Source organism: Borostomias antarcticus (genome assembly GCF_949987555.1).
Source record: "Borostomias antarcticus genome assembly, chromosome: 3".
NCBI lineage: Eukaryota > Metazoa > Chordata > Actinopteri > Stomiiformes > Stomiidae > Borostomias > Borostomias antarcticus.
In genome coordinates this window covers 23653118-23661519 of record NC_140236.1, presented here as the reverse complement: position 1 = coordinate 23661519, position 8402 = coordinate 23653118, and positions in this window count along the sequence as shown.

The window sequence follows — 8402 nt, the reverse complement described above, 5'->3', positions numbered from 1 at the left end:
TTTTCAGTTTAATAGGTGCTACAGAATCCAAGGCTGCCCTTACTCTGGTGTTAAAGGTGGTCGCCAAGTCTTCAATATGTCCTAAGGGCCCCACTTCTGGAGTTGATAAATTGTTTGTGGTCATTATTTCTCTAAAGCTATCGGCTACTGCAGAGGTAAGATAACGTTTTTTGATAAAGCGCTCGGTACTACTTTTGACTTTAGGAACCAATGCAGTGAAGAAGATACAGAAATGGTCGGAGAGAGCGAGGTCACTAATAGAGGAAACAGTGATAGTCAGGCCCTTAGTAATAACTAGATCAAGGGTGTGGCCGCGGTTGTGGGTTGGCTCAGAGATATGTTGGGTAAAATCCATGGAGTTTAGGAGGTTGATAAAGTCCCTAGCTTTCGAGTCCGCCTCAGTGTCTACGTGTATGTTGAAATCTCCAGTGATGATAATCTTATCATAATTTGTATGGATGATGGACAGGAGTTCTGAAAATTCTGTAGAGAAGGCAGAGCATTGTTTGGGAGGCCTATACACGGTTACTGCCAGAACTGGGGGCTGGCATTTTAGGACAATAGCATGGTATTCAAAAGAGGCGAAATCATCAAAGGAGATGGTCCTGCAGCTGAGGGCATCTGTAGCTATGGTGGCTGTACCTCCACCTTTTTTCCCACTTCTGATAGATTGAAAAAAGCTATAGTTAGGAGGAGAGGCTTCAATGAGGGCTGCTGGTCCATTTATATTTAGCCAGGTTTCAGTTAGGAACATACAGTCTAATTTACGTTCACATATAAGATCATTAATGAGAAAGGTTTTGCTTGGTAGGGACCTGACATTCAGGATCGCCATTGAAATAGCTTCCGGAGAAAAGGGCTGGCTCGCCTGTCTAGTAGGCCTGGATGGTATATTCACTGGAACGGGTATCAGGTTTTTTATATTAGATCCACCTGACTGTTTCATTATGGTAATAGGGGTGCGGTGGGAGATAATTCGCTGAATGGCATATTTAGGTGGGCAGAATTTTTTTATAGAAGTATAAACGTCGCTATGCCAGGTCTCAGTGAGGGGCAGGGAATCAAGGTCTATGGTGGGGCGCTGGTGAGATGGAGCTGGTGTAGCCCGACCCGCGGGTACAGGAGGTTTATGTTTGGCAGTAGGCTGGTTGAGACGGGTCAGGCTAACCCCACATCAGACGCTGGAGGATCTCAGCGTCAGGTCCATATTCATACTGAGCAGACGGGCACCTGACCTACTAGGATGGAGGCCGTCCCTGGCGAAGAGGTCCGAGTGGTTCCAAAACGTGGTAAAATTATCTATGAAGGGAAGCTTCAACTGGCAGCAGTAGCCTTTCAGCCAGATGTGGAGCTGACGGATCCTACTATATTTGGCATCACCATACCGGGGGGAGGAGAAAGGGCCAGAGATGATGCAGGTCTTTCCTGGTGCCTGAGCAGTGGAGATCAGGTCCTTGAAATCCTCCTTCAGCCGCTCAGACTGCTGGAGCTTGATGTCATTTGTTCCGACATGGATGATAATGGATGAGGCCAGGGGATAACCTGCGAGGAGAGATGGCAGAACAGTCCTGATGTCCGAGACCTTAGCTCCTGGGAAGCAGCACGTCCGGGCTTTCGGGACCACTACATTGCGCACCATGGATGATCCGATGACGAGCACAGATGGGGGGGCGGGATCAGTGGCGGGCCCACTGGGCTTAGGGGACTTCCTTTGCTGCCTCACACCTGAAGGCCAAGTGGTAGAGGGTGGGGGCCGGGGGTCCCCTCGGTGGACTGGGCTATGCTTAGGCCGGGGAGCAGGCTTATTAGCCTGGCTATAATGCCGCTCACTAACCGGAGAGGTGTGGGTGGGCTGCGGAGTATGGGTATGGTATTGAGGAGGGCTGGGTGTGAAATGATCCTCAGTTGCAGGGAGCCAGGACGAGGAGCTGATGCTAGTATCCTTGGACCTCTTGGATTCAGGCTCGGCCAGTAAAGTAAAGCTATTCCTCAGTTGGAGGGTGTCGTCGTCGGAGTGTTGGGAGGGGCCCCTGGAGGTTTCCCTTCCTCGTTTCCTCCTAGCAGTGGTCCAAGGGGTGGAGCTTAAATGCATGGGTTCTGCTCTGAGTCTGGGCCAGGATTTCTCACTCAGGGGGAGATCAAAATCCACATTCCCACCCTCGGGTGCCGCCGACGGTGGAGCAGTGGGAGGCTGGACGTCGACATCTGGGTTGGGTAGCATAGAGTCCAGGTAATTTTCGCCTTGGTGTATAGAGTGTAGAGTAGAGATCCTTCCTTCCAACTCTGAGATTTTTTGGCTACGCTGGAGGCAACCCGAGCAGTTAGGGGCGGGGGGGTGTAGAGCCATCGCGAGACTCGTTAAAATAATATAATAATAATTGCGGAATTAAGATAAAACCGCCAATCTATTTGCTAAAGGCGATGCTAGCGGGGAGAGGGAGTGCTATTTATGTAGTAATGCTAACGGGGAGGTAGGGCTATTTACTTAGCCGTGCTAGCAGGGGGAGTGGGGGCTGCTAGCTAGCAGTGCTAGCCGGGAGAGTGGGGCTACTTACCTAGTAGTGCTGGTAATACTCACGCGATCTACTGGGAGCAAGGCACGCCTCCGGTGTGTTGGGTTGGTACTGGAGAGGCAGGGGACGGCTGTCCCCTGTGGGCTAATGGGCTAGCCCAGTCAGGAGCTGGTTAGGGTTGGCGAGCCGCGGCTAGCTGCGGCAGCGTAGCTGTATTGATCTAGACTTGGGGCTCGATGTCCAAGCGTCGGATCCAAAAAATCGAATTATTGTGTACCACCAATGTTAGTGCGCGGTTTTAAACACGGAGATATGGTATACAAGTTTAGAAAACTGGAGAAAACAATACACTTTGGGAGAGCTGGCGAGCGCAGCAAACTTAGACTACTTCCGTATTCTACTTCCGCATCCGAAATGATGCCTTATGACAGACAGTGCACACATAAGTGGGACCAGCCTTTATTTTTTATCTAAACAGAGATATGGCCTCTTTGATCATAGGGTTGTCACTCTCACGTGTTTGTCCACGGTTTATCCATCTGTATTTCCTTCTTATTTCCGCTGCACATTTCATGTTGCTCCTAAATGCAAGATTGTTCTTATATCTGTCTTGCATTCTCTGTCTCATTAGTTGTCTGTGTCTCACCCTGAATTCTTAGTCATGTGCATACCGCTGAGTGATATAAGATCGCTGCCTCTGCCTAAAGTCAATATTGTTTCTGTATCCGTTGATAATAAACAGTTTTTGTCTCTGTTTGAACTCCTCATTGTTTCTGTATCTGTTGATAATAAACTTCTTTTTTTTCTGCCTGTACTCAGCATTTTCTTTATAACGGGTTGTTAAATTATTTCTTTTCTTTTTTCGTAATTCAGAATTGATACGACAGTGGTTGATAAAGTACTTTAGCTTTCATTTTCTGAGTTCTTCATTTGAAGCATACTCTGCCCTTTCTTTCCTTTTCTGATTCTCCTTTCTTTCTGGTGTCTTTTCAGTGAGCAATAGTCTCCTTAAATTTTCTCATTTGCTGCGCATTGTTTTGACAGTTTACGGGAGATGTCATCACTGGCGTGAGTATTTATTAGTGGAACAGATGAGTTTGATTCATGTCTCGTAAATGATATACAAGTGATGTTAGTGGACATTGCCTGTAATATGTTGTCAGAGACATCGGTGGCATCAGTGTTCATCACTGTCATTGCTGCAGTTGAGTTTGACTCACTTTGATGAGCATCATGTGATGTGACAGAATTCAAGCTTGATGGCTCTGGTTCAGTTTCCATATCAGTGGAGAGTACTTCACATACATCAGTGACAACAGTTTTTACTTTTGCAGCACTCAGGCTTGACTCATTTTGAAGAGCAGTTGATACAGCAGCAGTGTGAGTTGTAGGCCGACTCTCTGTGTCTGGGATGGCATCGTTCAGGTTGACTGTGTTCACATTGTAAAACTCAACAGGCTTCAACTCATAGTTACAGGAGGACTGTGTGCCCAAAATCTTGTGATACTTTATGAGCCTGTCAATCATATCACTGAGATGTGTGAATGTCAGCATGACAGCAGTACCACGAGTGTGTGATCCCGGGAGTAAGGGCAAACCATCAGCTGTTCTGGAGTGTGGGTCATAGGAACCATATCTGCCTGTCCTGGTTCCGAATACTGCAATACATAACCCTGTCATCAACAGCAACGCATACTGCACATCTGATAACAAGCAGCTCAATCCTGCCTCTAGGTCCAGAAAGCTATCTACAGCTCCGGGTAGAGGGTCTCCTAATGTGCCATATCTGGAAAGTTGATCCATGTTAACATGTTGCGTGAATCTGCGTGCTGGGGCTTCATGGGGTAGCTTGTCAGTAGTCAAAAAGATGCGCTGAGGAAACTTTTTCCTGGCGTGTTGATACATAACGTCACCCTTATCCAAAACGAGTTCGAGGTCTGCTGTGGTGATGTTTTCATTCTCATGAAGGAATGCAAGAAAGGTTAGTGAATTACAGGTACACTGTGTATTTCTGAATGGGCCGTATCTAGGAGAATTCTGGCTGCGGGATGCACAGACATGTTTTACAGAAGGCTGATCTCCCAGGTTTACAGAGTCTGCATGAGAAGGTCCTGCTACACATGGATCACGTCCCCTCGTTACAGTGTCTGCGTGGGATACCTGTGGTTGACATGGCACATCACTTTGACCTCTGTGGTTTACCTGGTAAGCATGAGATGGCCCTAGTCTCTTTACAATGTCTGCATAAGATAACTGTTGTACACACAATGCATCACGTTGACCTCCCTGTGTTACACTTTGAGCATGAGACACTGCAGAAACCTTGACCTCGCCAGGGCTCTGAGGACCAGCACATTGTGCTTGTTCAGTTGTTGCACAGTGAATCTCAGTCGACCCTTGCCAGCGCTGTCTTGCAGCTTGGGACTTCTTACTCTTCCTTGGCATCGTTTTGCTCCAAAACCACAAATCTTAACACAAATATAAAAGTATCCCAATAACTTGATATTTTTTTTATCTTTTGTTTTACTTCCAAGTAAAGTTTGGTTTTTGTAGTATAGCTGTACACCTAGACAGCTGGTGCGACTCAAATAGATTAACTGTATTCAAAGACTGTGTTGAAATTGACCACTTAACAGAACAGCAGTTAAAGGAAACTCTTCATGTAGTCACTGTATGAATCAAAGAGGAAATACTGAAATACTGTAAAATCAAGAGTTTTATCAACCTCAATCCAATGTTGTTTACGATAGTCACAGATGACTTACTGATATCAACTTTACTGAAAACAATTCCCTAGATTGAATATTAAGTATGTTAAAATTTGCTATAGGCCTACAATTTATTTAAGTCTGACAAAATATATCTCCAACAATTTCTATTCTAGCACCACCTGTTTATCATTCACTGGAACCAGGTATGCCGATCAGTTGATAGGGTCACTTCGGTTGAGTTGAATCCATGTACTTCCGGTGGGTCAACTTCCTCTGGACTGGTGTTTGTATTATTTTATTTGAGTATGAGATTTTACAGAACAAACAAACTTTGGTATAGCTATTCAAACTACACAAATTTTACGAAGTAAATGTACCTTAGATACAATTAGGCACAATTACCAATTAGGCACAATTAATAATACAATGTTCTATTGAAATATATAAAAGCAGCTGTGTTATTATTAGTATTATTTTGACTTACCACGTATATGAAACCTATACAAATACAATTCAGTCCAAAAAAGTCTGAATAAATAATGTTCAACTAATTCAATGTAGATGTCTATACAAATTTAGAAAATATATAATACAAATTTAAAGATTGAGCCAGAAGATTGAGCCACAAAATTGAGCCACAAAATTGAGCCATAAAATTGAGCCACAAAAGTGAGTAGAATTGGGCCACAAAAGTGAGTAAAATTAGTCCACAAAAGTGAGTAGATTGAGCCACAAAAGTGAGTAAAATAGGTCCACAAAAGTGAGTAAAATAGGTCCACAAAAGTGAGTAGATTGAGCCACAAAAGTGAGTAGAATTGAGCCACAAAAGTGAGTAAAATAGGACTGTCTTAAGTCTGTAAAGCTAAAAGTATATAAAGCCAAAAGTCTTTAAAGCCAAAAGTCTTTAAAGCCAAAAGTCTGTAAAGCCAAAAGTCTGTAAAGCCCGTAATAGATAGTGGGACAGAGAGATTGAGAAAGATAGAATGTGCCAAAAGTAGATAGCTTTAAGAAAAGCTGTTTTGTGGTTGCTGTAGCAACAGCCGCAGCTGTGGAATACCTGTAAAACAAGGAAAAGAGGGGGTTGTTTAATAGTTTATAATTCATAAGTATTACATTTAGATTAGTTCCCAAATATGAAATAATTCAATAAAGGGCCTTCCCTCCTGCTTGAGAGAAGTAGGAGGTCAAAGGGGACATAGTTTTCAGATACATTAAAATACCCTTAGGTTTGTTAAACACGATACAGTCAGTAAACTTAATTTATATAGCACTTCTCACAGAGAGGACTCATAACATGCTTCGAACAGGTTAAAATGCATACAACGAATCAACAAAATTAAAAACAGGAAACAGGACAACGGTCACAAACATAGTCAGATTAATTATAGAAATGCTTCTCTAAACAGAAGCATCTATAGCAGCTCTTAAGTCCAGAGGAAGAGCATTCCAGTCTTGCTGCCACAGACTCAAAGGCTGTCACCTCTGGTCTTAAGCCTGGTACGTGGGACAACCAACAGAGCTTGGTCAGCAGGCCTCAGTGACCTGCTGGGACCATGTGCATGGAGCAGGTCAGACAGATACACAGGTGCCTGACCATGTAGGGCTCTATACGTAATTACAAGAACCTTGAACTGAATCCTGACATTAACTGGAAATCTGCACAAGGAAGCCAAGACAAAGCAGAGTAGAACCAAAGCAGTTAGACGCTGAGGTGGTGGAGGGAGAAAGCTTTACTTGGATGTAGCAGCAGCAGAGCTACAGTATGGCATAATATCAGCATACAGTGTGTGTGTGGATAAGTTATTTAAATAGATCGCCAAATCAGTGTACTGTAGGTGGCACAGTAGCATCGGTTTAAGTTGTCACAGCTCCATGCATGACTGAGTGTCGTGAAAACTTTACCCATGTACAGTATCAAACTGTTGATTCAGTTTCATTTGTTTTGAGGACCACAGCTCAGTTCTAATATCCCCTTAAAATCAATAACGATAGTTTTAGGATTGTGACAACACAGAGAAACACTCACCTCCTTGCTTCGAGAAGCTTTCACCAAGCCAAACCTATAAAATAAAATAATAGCATAAAATACAACATTTATTAAAATTCTTTAAAAGTACTGCAAGAATAAAGCTGTGGTTTGGAATAGCCATGCCGGCTACTGATTGTGTATTTTATTGTAACTTATTGTATATTCGGCATCTTTGTAAATGAGGATTTCCCGACCTTAAATAAAGGTTGATAATCATTGGGCAAGCCTGACTGCACAAAGTAAAACCTGAACCTGTATTTATCAACCATCTCAGAGTAGGAGTGCTGATCTAGGATCAGGGCCCCACCTCTCCATATGATCTCAGTCAAAACTAACAACAGGTCCTAGATCAGCACTCCTACTGAGACGCTTGACGAGCCGAGGAAAGTTTTTTTGTTTTGTTTTACTTCAGTCCCTGTTCTAGATTGGAAGAGTCTCAAGGTTTCACTCATTGCAAAAGTCAGGCTTACTCAGTTAGCCAGCTTTGTTAAATACCCCACAACTCAATATTCAAACTTTTTTTTGAATAAACACCAACGCTAGCAGCCTAATGTACAAGCAGTTACCTAGTTTACCGGCAGACTACTAGCTAGCTAGCGTTAGTAAGCTCGCGCTATTTTAGATACCAGTAGCTAACTTAGCTAGCTATGTTAGCAAGCTCGCGCTAGTGCTAGCTTAAGTAGCTATTATATAACGTCAACTCTTTAATCGTCAGTAACCGGCGAACCTGTCACTGCTGTCAACAAAGATATTAAATATTGGGAATTAACGTTATCAATTCGTTTTTATTAAGAAAATGTCTAGGCGTTACCTACTTGGTAACGCCTAGTTAGCCACCGTCAACACAGCTGTATTCTGTAGCTAGCTCAAAAGCGTTCATGAGACGCTTGCAAAGAGGCTAGTCTAACATTTGGCCAGAATTAATATACGGCCGATTGCCGTCATCAGTTACTGTATATTACAGCTAAATGTCTTAAATTAGCTCGCCGGCAGTCTAGTCAGCCAACTCACCGTCAATTCAAAGTTGAAGAACGAGTCACCACTACCAACGACAACGTAGCGCTCGTAGCACCAGGTTGAACTGATCAGTGGCAGTTCGCATCCTAAGCTTTACATTACCGCCACCTGCTGGAGTTAAGAAGCTATAGC